This window comes from Plecotus auritus (genome assembly GCF_963455305.1).
Source record: "Plecotus auritus genome assembly, chromosome: 3".
Lineage (NCBI taxonomy): Eukaryota > Metazoa > Chordata > Mammalia > Chiroptera > Vespertilionidae > Plecotus > Plecotus auritus.
This window is the reverse complement of record NC_137772.1, coordinates 40680913-40694707: the sequence shown is the minus strand read 5'-3', so window position 1 is coordinate 40694707 and position 13795 is coordinate 40680913. Positions and strand designations below refer to the sequence as shown.

General features: G+C 36.8%; 1 protein-coding gene across 1 annotated transcript in view; it reads left to right on the top strand.

Moving 5' to 3' along the window:
- The window catches only part of ITGBL1 (integrin subunit beta like 1), a 209698-nt gene that overhangs the window by 139735 nt on the left and 56168 nt on the right, over positions 1-13795 (top strand). The gene's annotated exons all lie outside the window — the stretch shown is intronic.

The following is a 13795-nucleotide window of genomic DNA, read 5'->3' as shown; positions in this document are numbered from 1 at the left end:
AAAGGTATTTTTAAATAGTAATAAGGTGCAACCTGCAAATCCTGCCATATACCAGATTAAAGGAGCTCCTGCTGTTAGAACAGTGCACGGAGGGAGAGAGGAAGCAGGTAGTTATTCAGAGATAATGCTTCTGGGACAAAATGTTGTCACCACATAATGGTCCCCTGCGGGTAGATATAGAGGCAAAGGCAGTGTACTTATTTTTTAATGCAAGAGACATTTTGTCGGTGACACAATCACAGCTCTCGTGATTACCTTTCCTCTTTTACCAGATGAAAGGTTATAGATGTAATCATCATGCTTGATGGAGGACTGGTGTCATAAAGCCATAGAAGTAAGCCCAGTGACAATGACCTGCTGTGTGCAGATTGACTTAGTAAACACTTTTGGAGCAGACTTTAGCCATTGAAGAACTATTTAGTTATAAATGGGTAGATTCTTAATTATGCATCTTCTAAAATTCCTAATCCATTCTAGTCCTACCAGGTAAAAGTTACTATGTGTTTGCTTTGTGAAAAATCATCTGGCCAGTGACATATGAGAGGATACGTTTAATTTGATTTTAGGGATGACTGTTTCATCTCTAGGTTGAGGGTTATGTAGATTGGCTAGATAGTTCTATAAGTACACTGTGCTACAAGAACTCATCTGGCCCAACTCTGTATTTATATCCAATAATAGCAGTGAACTTTTATGGAGTACTTTACTTACAATATGTTAGAAACTGTTCTAAGAATTTCACATAAAATTTTCATTAATCCTATAACATTTAAAAATATGCAGTATTTTATGCAGATCAGTGCATTGGAGAAAGTTGGCCACATGGTCAGAGAGGTGATGAGAAGCAGATAGTTCAGGGATAGGTCCTGTTAAGGATTTTTGCTTTTACTTTGAGTGATTTGAGAAGCCATTTAAAGGTTGTGCACATGAGTGGTATGTACTCAGCGTGAGCAGTCCACGCTGTGTTTTGTGACAAGACACAGATGAATGGCAAAGGGAAGACAAGGATGCCAGTTAGGAATCTCTTGCAATATCACAAGAGAGAGATAACTGTGGCTTGAGATAAGTTTGTGGCATTTGGGGTGATGATGAAGTGCTGGGTTCTAGATACTTTCCTGAAAATAATACCAATAGAATTTTCTGACAGAACATGAATGGAATACAAAACAAAGAGGTCAAGAGTAGATCTATAAGCAAACTGAGTTGTTAATAACTGAAAAAAAAGCAGTAGATATTCTCATTTTGCCCAGGAAGAAATTAGAAATCAGGGGAATGACTTATGCAAGATCACATAGCTAATAAATGGTGGGCCTTTGAGGTGAATTGAATGCTGATACTTGTCTTCTTAGCTATTGTATTTTTGCTTTTCAAAGTGTGGTCTTTGGCGTGGTGGTAGAAGCATTCCATCCTCTGGGAGCTCATGAGAAATGCAGACTTTCAGACCTCACACCTGACCTACGTAATCAGAATCTGCATTCCAGTGTTATCCTGGGTGATTGATATTCACCATGTGGTTTAATAAGGACCATTCTTTGTTACATGTTTGCCCATATGTCTTGCTCTGTTTCTGAAAGGAAGTGTTTTGAGTGTCTGATGATGACTTTCTTGAAAACTCATAGCAATGCCTAGAGGTTGAGGCTTTTATCTGCACACGATGGAGAATATGATGCTTCTGGTTTTAATGACAAGAGGCAAAAGATTACCCTGGGAAGTATCTCTATGAAATCCTAAAAGAAAATAATGGCAAATTCAGAAAGAGATTTAGAGGTACCCAAGCATATTTTCAAAATAATTTCCTCTTATGACCCCGGGTAAAATATTTTGATTCTTAATTACTTCACCTCATGTCCTAGCACTATCCTGGAGCCCACTGGAGTCACATTTGTAGGATCATATGAGGGCCCTACATCTAAGCATGCTGAAGCCAAATTACCCATGAAGGTGTACTGGCCCCTTCCAAACTAAATGGCAAATTTTAACAGAAATTTGAAACCTGTAACTTAAATACATACATTAGTAATTTGCTTAACCATTACAGTTCTGAAATGCTTTCTCAACATGCAACTTGGAAAAGCTGTTATTTCAGTATTTGGCAAATTAATGTTTAAAAAGGAGAGGACAGGAAATATACTTTCAACAGTTTGCCATCATTGGGTAGTATTTCAATTCAGTATTTCGAGTAGGCCCTAGAAGCAACATAAATACATGGCTTTAAATTAGAAACAAAAAGCTGTAAGTGCAAAGCCTGAAAAATAAACCTAATTACTATGATCATATTCCATTATATTACTTTTGTTGTTAACTTTAATTATTTGAAGAAATGAAACTGATATGTCAGGTTTTATGATGCTTGTCAGCTTCAATATTACCATCCTAATAAAATAAATTTGAGTTGAAGTGTTCATTGAAATAAACACAGATTGAAACTTTGAAAACAGGTGAAGTGGATGGATATTGATCTCTTTCATGAAGACAGTTGTCTGGAAAGGACTGGGGTGGTCCAGGAAAGGAACTGTAACATCCCACTATTCCTACCCCGAACTATTTTCTATATGTAAAACATTCAATGATAAAGCATACTGATGATTGGCAATATTTGAATAACAGGTTCACACATAAGAACACCATATAAAATGGCTAGATTAAAAAAATGAAAATAGCAAATATCTATTATTATTTCCAATAAAATAAAATTTAATCTAAGCCTTCTTTATAAACAGTGACTACAGACTCTTTGGAAGCATTTTTTTGTTGTTGTTATTTTAAGACATGCATCACTATGGCCCATACATTTTTATAGCCTTTCCCATAATCCTTGATCTATTAAACATTTTGAAAATGACACTATAATTTCATGGCACAAAAATGAATAACAGAGTTTTTTTGTGGGCATTTCACATTTTTAGAAATGTAAATGTAAATGAATAATTTTCTCCAAGCTAAGCCACTTATCTTAAAGGTTAGTTTGTCACTGATTAGTTTTAGTACTTGAGTCATGGCTCCTTTTTAAAAATATATTTTTAAATTGATTTTAGAAATAGAAGAAGGGAGAGGGAAAGAGAGGGAGAGAAACATTGATCAGCTGCCTCCTGCACACAACCCTGGCATCAAACCTGCGATCGCTAAGTGCATGGGACGATGCTCAACTAATACCCTTATTGCCTAGGGCTAGGTGATGGTTCTCTCTCAGCTAGCTTTAAAAACATACCATCTACTCCAGGAAACCTGGCATTTTCTACTGCCATTAACTGCATTGATTTTTGCTTTGCCTATGATAGTCTTTTGCAGACACAGTAACTTTCTTGTGTTTCAATGATTTGTAAAGATATGTTAAATACAAATGAAAAATCTGAATTAAAATTAAAACCCCACTGCATACCTTCTTATTAAAGTTCATAATTCATTTGAAGAGAAAATCTAATCAGTAAATTTTCTGTTGATGTTAATTTGCCTATTCTTAGGCAATGAAAGTACATCATTTTTTTTAAAGAAATAAATTTAATTCACTCTAATTTCAGGAAACTGAAAATATGAAAACATATTTTAGAATCAAGGGACTAGAACTTAAATGCTTTCCGGTTATGATCTTATTTATTCAATAGAGAGCCCATGGAATATCTTGAAAATGGCCCTGGAATGAGAGACAAGATCTGGGTTGAAGTCCCACGTCAGCCACTTTCAGGCTATGTGACTTTGCAGTGATCACTTAACCTTTTTGAATCTCCTTTATCCTGTCTACAAATAATAATAAACCTCTTATTAGAATTAAGTAAGGATTAATTTGTGGAGTTTTCTTTTGTTTGTTTGTTTGTTTGTTTGTTTTTACAGCTTTTTTGAGATACTAGAGACCTGGTGCATGAATTCATGCACAGGTGGGGCCTGGCAGGCCCACCCCGATGGAGGCCATCAAGCTGGGATGGCTGTGAGGAGGGGCTGCAGATGATTGGCCAGCCAACCCCAACCCTGGTCTGGGTGTTGGGGACCGACCAGGGACAGGGCCAGCCAGGGGGAGGGGCTGTGGGCGGTTGGGGCCGGATCATGCTGGTTGGCTGCCACAGTGCGCATCTTAGCCACCAGTCATTCTGGTCATTCCACCATTCCAGTCACTGGACTTTTATATATATAGATAATTGACATGCCATAAACTACTCATATTTAATATGTACAAGTTTGATCCATGTTGACATATATATGAACATATGAAATCATTACAATCAATATAATGAACCCACCAGTCTCCAAAGTTCCTCATGACTCTTTATAAACCCCTTCTAGTCCCAACACTGCTTTCTGTCACTATAAATTAACTTAGATCTTCTGGGACTGTACATAAAAGAAACCACACAGTATATAATGTTATTTTTTTATTTGACTTCTAATCTCTATGACAGGTTTTATGTTTAACTTTTATTTTCACTGCTTCCCAAAGTGTAGGATTTCTCTCTCAGTTACATTTGTTTTGGGTTGTTTATTTCTAACTTTATGATATGATCACAGAATATAGCTTATAGAAACAATGTTTTAGAATATTTTAATGATTTTTTTGTGTGTGATGTATATGATGCAGATAATTTTGGTAAATGTTCTATGGATAGTCTTAAAAAGTTGACATTTAATAAATTAACCCTATTGCTTATTTTGTTCAGAACATACTAGTATATGATCTTCTTTTGATTTAATCTATCCAAGACTGAAAGAAAAGTATTAAATTTCCCCTAGCAATAATCAATTTCTCACTTTGTTTCTAGCAGTTATTATGTCATATGTATCGAGAATGCATGATATGGACAAGAAATTCATAATTTCACATATTCATTAACATTGAAATTATAAAATAACTAAATAATACAATTTTCTTGTTTAGTTTAGTTGTTTTGTATTTCTACTGGGTCTGAAATTTATGTTGCCATCTGTTGTTTTTTTCTATATTCTTGATAAATCTTTTCCATTCCTGTTACTTTTATCCTTCTGCATTCTTTCAAGTCAAATTTGTCTGTTGTGAGCATTACACATTTGGATTTATGATTTTGTTTATTCTTTGTATAATTTGTGGATCTTTTCTCTAAGAGGGTGGGGATTAAGGTATTTGAGGTTATTATCATAACAGATGTATTGATTTAATTCCTGCTAACTTGTTTTACCCTTTCTTCATGCCATTTTTTATTTTCTGTGTTTTGTTTCAATTCCTGCATGAATCACATTTTATAGGTTTCTATCTCCAATGCTTTGTAAATAAATATATCAGTTTTTACTTATCCTAATGATTACCTTATATAATTTTAAAACTATTATCAGTATTAATTTTGCAATTATTAAGATCTCAAGTCTAATGGTATCATTTGTCCTTCATCTATTTAAAATGAAAGATTTAGCATCTCTTTATTTTCCTTTAATCTTTACTCACTGGAGGTTACCATTTGGATTCCCAGTCAGGGCACATACCCGGACTTCTGGTTTGATCCCCAGTAGGGGACATGCACAGGGCAACCTATTGATGTTTCTCTCTCTCTCCTTCTTTCCTCCTTCCCCTATCTCTAAAATAAACAACAACAAACAAACAGGATTTAAGAACTAGATAAAAAAAATTAGCTTATGGCTATTTCATAGTACTTCTGTTTCAAGAACTGTTTTTGACATTTTCATTGAATGGTGTAAGCCTATTTTAATGGCCATTAAATCTAAATACTGTAGGTAATGATTATAGTCCAATTTTCCATTTATCTTATGTTATTGAGTTCTTTTATTCACATTTCTCTGTTATGCACTTTAGAGTAAAATTTTACAGGATTACATTTGGGAAATTTATTTTCCAAATTTTTGAGTAGCCAACATTATATTTTCTGTAGCTTCCAAACCTGAGCATTGATTTACTTTTGGAAATCAATGTCTTGAATGATAATATTTGATATCTATATGCCCCATTTTCTTCTGGTGTTTTTTTTTTAATTTAATAAATCTTTATTGTTCAGATTATTACAATTGTTCCTCTTTTTTCCCCCATAGCTCCCCACCACCTGGTTCCCAACCCACCCTCTGCCCTTATGGCCCCCCCACTGTCCTCATCCCCTCATCCACAGGTATATGATTATTGTCCAGTCTCTTCCCACACCCTCCACACCCCTTTCCCCCCCAAGAATTGTCAGTCCACTCTCTTTCTATGCCCGTGATTCTATTATATACACCAGTTTATTCTGTTCATCAGATTTTTTTATTCACTTGATTTTTAGATTCACTTGTTGATAGATATGTATTTGTTGTTCATAATTTTTATTTTTATCTTTTTCTTCTTCTTCCTCTCCTTCAAGAATACCTTTCAGCATTTCATATAATACTGGTTTGGTGGTGATGAACTCCTTTAGCTTTTTCTTATCTGTGAAGCTCTTTATCTGCCCTTCAATTCTGAATGATAGCTTTGCTGGGTAGAGTAATCTTGGTTGTAGGTTCTTGCTATTCATCACTTTGAATATTTCTTGCCACTCCCATCTGGCCTGCATAGTTTCTGTTGAGAAATCAGCTGACAGTCATATGGGTGCTCCCTTGTAGGTAACTAACTGTTTTTCTCTTGCTGCTTTTAATATTCTCTCTTTGTCTTTTGCTCTTGGCATTTTAATTATGATGTGTCTTGGTGTGGTCCTCTTTGGATTCCTTTTGTTTGGGGTTCTCTGCACTTCCTGGACTTGTAATTGTATTTCTTTCACCAGGTGGGGGAAGTTTTCTGTCATTATTTCCTCAAATAGGTTTTCAGTATCTTGCTGTCTCTCTTCTTCTGGCACCCCCATAATTCGGATGTCGGTGTGTTTGAAGTTGTCCCAGAGGCTTCTTACACTATCTGCATATTTTTGGATTCTTTTTTCTTTTTGCTTTTCCGGTTGAGTGTTGTTTGCTTCTTTGTATTTGGAATCTTTGACTTGATTCTTGCGATCCTCTAGTCTGCTGTTAGATCTCTGTGTAATATATTTTATTTCAGTCAGTGTATGCTTAATTTCTACTTGGTCCTTTTTCATATCCTCTAGGGTCTTGCTAAATTTATCGGCCTTTTCTAGGAAATTCTTGAAAAACCTTATAACCGTGGTTTTGAACTCTATATCCAGTAGTTTGCTTTCCTCCATTTCTTTCATTTGTGATCTGTTTCTTTGTCTCCACATTTTGGCTGCTTCCCTGAGTTGATAGAGTGGCTTTGTGTGCTAGGTGTCCTATAGGGCCCAGTGGATCAGCCTCCCCAGTTACCTGAGGTGAACACTCTTGGTGCACCCCTTTGTGGGCTGTATGCACAGTCTTGTTGTAGTTAAGCCTTGATTGTTGTTGGTATCACTGGGAGGAATTGACCTCCAGGCCAATTGGCTGTGAGGATCAGCTGTGTCTATGCTGGGAGAACTTCTATGCTGGAGACACCGCTATGAGACAAGGCTTGCAAAAGCCTCTGTGCTCTGCTTGAATGGGGCGGAGTCTCAGGGTGGAGCAGACAACATTGATTTCCCATCAGCCTTGCCCTAATAGGCCCCTGTTTCTTAGTGTCCCATGGTAATCGCTGCAAGCACCTCTGAGAGAAAGCCGCCCTTGAGTTCTGCCTGCTGCCGGACAGTACAGTTTCTCCCCGAATGAGTCTGGGTCCCCAGAGTCTCGCCCGGAACTGGAGTTCAGTGCAGTTGGGAGCTTTTGTCTCCCTTCCACTTGAGAAAGCCAGCTGCATACTCAGTTGCCCGCCCTTTCCGCATGTGCATCTCGGTACCTCTGCCTTCTGCAGTTCCTCTGAGTCTCAGTATGCTTTTCCCTTTCCTGACAGTCCAATTTCACCCTGTATGAGTCTGGGTCCCCAGAGTCTCACCCGGAACTGGAGTTCAGAGCAGTCAGGAGCTTTTGTCTCCCTTTTGCTTGAGAAAGCCAGTTGTGCACTCAGTTGCCAGTCCTCTCCACGTGCACGTCTCAGGACCTCTGCCTCCTGCAGCTCCTCTGAGTCTCAGTGTGCTTTTCTCTTTCCTTCTAGTTGTAGAATTTCCACTTAGCCAGCCTTCCTGTGGTTCTGGATGATGTCCGTTTTGTCTTTTAGTTGTAGTTTTGAAATTGTGCAAGGCAGCAGTTTAGGTGTTTACCTATGCTGCCATCTTGGTTTCTTGGAAAAGCTCTGGTGTTTTAATTATAATAAAATCTGATCCTTTGTAGATGATCTATGCTTATTTTCCATCCATATACTTAAATTCATCATTATGTGAATTTTTTTTCATTGATCTTTCTATGGAGTGTGATAAATTGTTTTAGCTTTATACTCAGATGTGAGTTTAGGTACAAAATGTATTATTTAATGATTTATTCAATATCCTTTCTGGATGTTGCACTTGGTTCTTCCTAGATAAGAGCCATGATTCTTAAATTGGATTGTTCTACATCTAAGATCATCTTTCAATAATTTTGTTTTTCTTCATTTTCACTGCATTTTGGTTGATATTATTATATTTTTATTACAAATTACTGGTTAAATTGATCCCTTCTTGAAAGTGCTGCTCTTGATTGTTTTCTTAGGATAATTTAATGTTACAATATTCTTTACTTTGTTCTCTCTTTTTTTTCTTTCTTTTTTTCTTTTTTTTATATATTTTATTGATTTTTTTACAGAGAGGAAAGGAGAGGGATAGAGAGTTAGAAACATCAATGAGAGAGAAACATCGATCAGCTGCTTCCTGCACACCCCCTTCTGGGGATGTGCCCACAACCAAGGTACATGCCCTTGACCCGAATCAAACCTGGGACCCTTGAGTCTGCAGCCACCGCTCTATCCACTGAGCCAAACCAGTTAGGGCTGTTCTCTCTTTCTTAACCTGTTCTCATCACTTTTCGTTTTCACTCCTGTTTGGCTTTTTCAAGGAGGGTGAAACAATGTGTGTTTATTGCAATAAATAGAGAAAAGAGTCTTCTTTCAGTGCTAAAACACTTTTCCAATGCATGTATTTTCTTTACTTGGACTTGTTTTTTTCCTTGTTCTGTTATCTTACCCTCCCTATGTTGATTACACTGGCTTATTCTTAGAAATACATAATACCCATCAGTTTGTTATAGGCACTGATACATCCTGCAGTAAGAAAACTCTTTAACTATCTCCATACCAATATCTCCTAAAGGTAATGGATCCTAGAACTTTCTTCTCGGTGAAATACATCACAGAGCAAGTGTTTCATGAAATTATATTTTATCATAAATGGCTTAAAACAGGTCATTCAAAATCTGTCAACATTATGAAAAATTTTTGATTGCTATAATTATCAATTATTACTATTTTCACCTTAAGGACAATTTATTATGTTTTTATTCTTAGCAGTGTCATTACAAATGAAAAGAAATAGCAATGAAGAGTTTCCCAATGTTTTTTCCTGTTATGCAAAATTAATATGGAGATGTTAAGAATATATCTTCTAATTATTTAAATGAGGAGGAAAATCATTTAATGAAACTTTTATAGACACCCACACAGAGAAACTGCAGAATAAAATTGCAAAATTTATCACACGTTATACTATCACAGATCACATTTATTGCAAAAGAGTGCTAAAAGTTGTCAAAACAACTAATTACAGGGTGGAACTCATGTTTTTTTCTAACTTTGCCAATTGGAGGATTCCATGTCTGGGGTTGGAACATTTTAAAGAATCTTATTTTTTGTGTATCTTATAGCTACATAGAATATAAAAGATGTTTGCACAAAAGTACATAAAAATGAAGGAACTGCAACTAGTCGCCAAGGCAAACCAATGAGGATAGGAAACCTCTTCAACAAATGGTGCTGGAACAATAAAATAAATAGACTATTACTGCACACCATATATAACCCAATGTAAAAGTTAGACAATAACATTGACATAAGAAAACATGAGACAATATTTTTATGACCTTGGTTTGGGCTGATATTTTTATAGGGGACACAAACCATAAAATAAATATTGATAAATTGAACTGCCTCATAATAAAAACAATAAATTCTATTATCAAAAGATACTCTTAATAAAACAAAAAGGAAAGTTGCACATAGGATAAAATAGTCTCATATATATATATATATATATATATATTAACTTGTACCTATAATACATAACAATCTTTATTAATCAATAATAAAATATAAACAACCCAATTGCATGGGAAAAAACTTGATTATACTTCACAAAAGACATTTGCTCAATATCATTATCAGAGAAATATAAATAAAAACCTCAGTGAGAGTTACTCTTACACAACCACTAGAATGGGCAAAATTAGAGACTAGAAACACCAGATGTTGGTGAGGATATGAAGCCCAGGACTCTCAGACATTGTTATTGAGAGCATAAAATGCAACACCTAATTTGAAAAAATTTTACTATATTCTTTGACTCAGCAATGCCATTTAGGTGTCAACCCAAGATAAATGTCTGCAAAAAAAAGTTGTAAGTAAATAATGCTAATTCTTAAAATGGAGTACTAGTCAATAAAAGGGAATACAGCCTGGCCGGCATGGTTCAGTGGTTGAATGTCAAACTATGAACCAGGAGGTCACAGTTCTCTTCCAGGTCAGGGCATATGCCCAGGTTATGGGCTGGATCCTCAGTGTGGGGCATGCAGGAGGCAGCTGATTCTCTCTCATCATTGATGTTTCCATATCTCTCTTCTTCTCCCTCTCCCTTCCTCTCTGAAATCAATAAAAATATATTTTAAAAACCTATATATATAAAAGCCTAAGCAACCATTCTACTGTTTGACCATTTGACCAGTAGCTACAATGCACAATGACCACCAGGGGGCAGACACTCAACGCACATACATGGAAACATGAAACAGACTGATGAATCTCAGAGGGAAGGGGGAGTGGGGAGGGCAGGAAGAGATTAACCAAAGATCTTATATGCATACTAGAGGCCCAGTACATAAATTCGTGCATGGGTGGGGTCCAGTTGGCCCACCGCGATTGGGGCCGATATGGCTGAGCAAGGAGGGGAGCGGGGACATGGGAGGTTGGCAGGCCAGGGAGGGACCATGGGAAGGCTCCAGGGCATGTTCGGCCTGTCTTGCTCTGTCCCAATTGGCCAGACCCCAGCAGCAAGCTAACCTACCAGTCGGAGCATCTGCCCCCTGGTGGTCAGTGCATGTCATAGCAACTGGTTGACCGGTCAACTCTCTGCCCCCTGGTGGTCAGTGCACATCATAGCAAGCAGTTGAGTGTCCTTAGCATATCATCAGCATATTATGCTTTGATTGGTTGAACGGACAACAGGACACTTAGCATATTAGGCTTTTATTATATAGGATATGGTGTAAGAGAGTGGTCCAATTTCATTTTTTTACATGTATCTGTCCAATTTTTCCAACACCACTTATTGAAGAGATTATCTTTTTCTTCATTGTTTATCCTTGCCTCTTTCATTGTAGATTTAGCGTATAAGTGAGGATTTATTTATGGGCTCTCTATCGTATTGTATTGATCTGTATATATATTTTTATGCCAATATCATACTATTTTGATAACTTGTGTTATAGGATGGTTTGGTATCAGGGAACATGATACCTCTCACTTTGTTCTTTCTCAAAATTTATTGGTTATTTGGGGTCTTTTGTGGTTCCATATAAATTTGTAAGATTAGTTCTAATTCTAAGAATGCCAATTTATATTTTAAATGGGGTTGGATTGAATCTTTATATTGCTTTAGGTAATAAGGACATTTTAACAATATTAACCCTTCCATTCCATGAGCAAAGCATAGCCATCCATTTATTTATATCTTGTTGAGTTTCTTCTTCAGTGTCTTATATTTTTCAGATAGAGTATAGGTCTTTCACCTCATTGGTTTAATTTATTCCTAGATATTTTATGCTTTTTTTAATTGTAAATGGTATTCTTTTCTTAATTTCTTTTTCTGATTGTTTATTATTAGTGTTTAGAAAGAATATAATTTTTATTTCTAATAAGTTTTCAGGTGATGCTAGTACCAGTACTACTGGTCAGGGAACTGGATAATGGCTTCTCTTGATAACAGCTAAAGAGAGGAGAAGAATAATTAATTTTCAAATTTGTACTTAAAAGAACACATGAATATCAGAATATGGTGAAAGCCCCTACTGAGTCCTGCCCTTCCAGGTATATCACTGCTCTGACTACTGTTTGAGTTCTTTTAGCCACTTAAGGCACATTCACAATTAATTGCATTCATTTGGGTCAAAATTTACTGCTTTCATATCTATTTGACCTGAGAAGTTGCAATCATGACAGGTTATTAAGCTACTAGAGGCCCGATGCACAAAATTTGTGCAAGAGTAGGCCTTTGCAGCCCCAGCTGCCTCAGCCCTCACAGCCTTGGTTTCATCCAGAAGGTCATCAGGATAGTAATTCCACTGTTCGGCCGTTTGGTCGATTTGCATATTATGCTTTTACTGGAAGCCCAATGCACGAAGATTTGTGCTAGAATGGGCTTTCCTTTGGCTGGCTGCCGGCACCGCCTTTCCACTCCGGCCCAGTCCCTTTCCCCTCAGGCCCCGGAGCTGCCTCTTTCCACTCTGGGAGCCGCCTCTTTCAGCTCCAGCCCTGCCTTCCCATGCTGCCCAGAGGCCCTGAGAGACCTGGGATGGGCAGAACGCTTGCATCGTTGCCATGGCGCAAGCGTCCTGTCATTGCCATGGCGCAAGCGTCCCGCCCCGTCACTTGGTGCCTGTGTATGCAAATTAACCTCCATTTTTGTTGGGTTAATTTGCATATCACTCCTGATTGGCTGGTGGCGTAGCAGAGGTATGGTCAATTTACATGTTTATCTATTATTAGGTAAGATTATTATAGATGTCAGTGATTTATTGAAAGGGGTGGGATGGTGTGGCAGACTTAATTACTGAGCCCAATTCTTTCTTTCATGCATGTTGTCATATGATTCATATTGCTGTATGGATGGGGACATGAGAAAGGATACTTTTTCGTCTGACTAAAGCTTAGACATCTGAGTTTTCTTGGTCAACAAAAAGCGAGTTCTGAATGGAAGCTTTGAGAGCCCTCTTGTGATTTTTCAACTGTTTTCCTCCCTTTGCTAGAAGAATAGTATGTTACAAATAATGGCTGCTCCTTGGCTAGGATAAGAAAAATATGTGCAGAAGAGTTATAGCCAATATGTTATCTGAGCAAGAAATGAATATTTGTTATTATATATCAGTGACATTAGGGAGCTATTATTGTAGTAAAATCTAGAGAAAATTGTTGAATTACCTCCTACTTGATACCAGTTATCAGACAAGGCTGATCATGAATAGTATTTTAATTTTAGTTAGTTACCACAATAATCCTATTACTTAGATACCCTTACTAAGATTATAGAAAAGAAAATAAGGTTTGCAGAGAGTTAACCACACTAATTGCTAAGAGATTTCTATTAATTACACTAATAATGCATAAAATGGTTAGATATAAGTAATAAGATTATATCCAAAGAAAGTAAAATTTATTAAGAAATATTATTAGTTTACCCCTTTTCATCCCAATATGTTAATCAATGTGCAGAGTTAATGTAACAATAGAATATATCAGAACCTTCTCCACCAGAATTGGTTTTTCCATTCCAGAGTCAAATATATTTTTAACCACTCAGAGCAGATACCTCCAGTTAACAATATTTAATCTTCAAAACTCTATAATTTTATTGGTTTGCATAGGCTAATCAAAGAATGGCCTAAGGTTTTGAAGTGGAAGATAGACTCCAATAAGATTGGTTGTTGCCCTAACCTGTTTGGCTCAGTGGATAGAGCGTCGGCCTGCGGACTCAAGAGTCCCAGGTTCGATCTGGTTAAGGGCATGTAC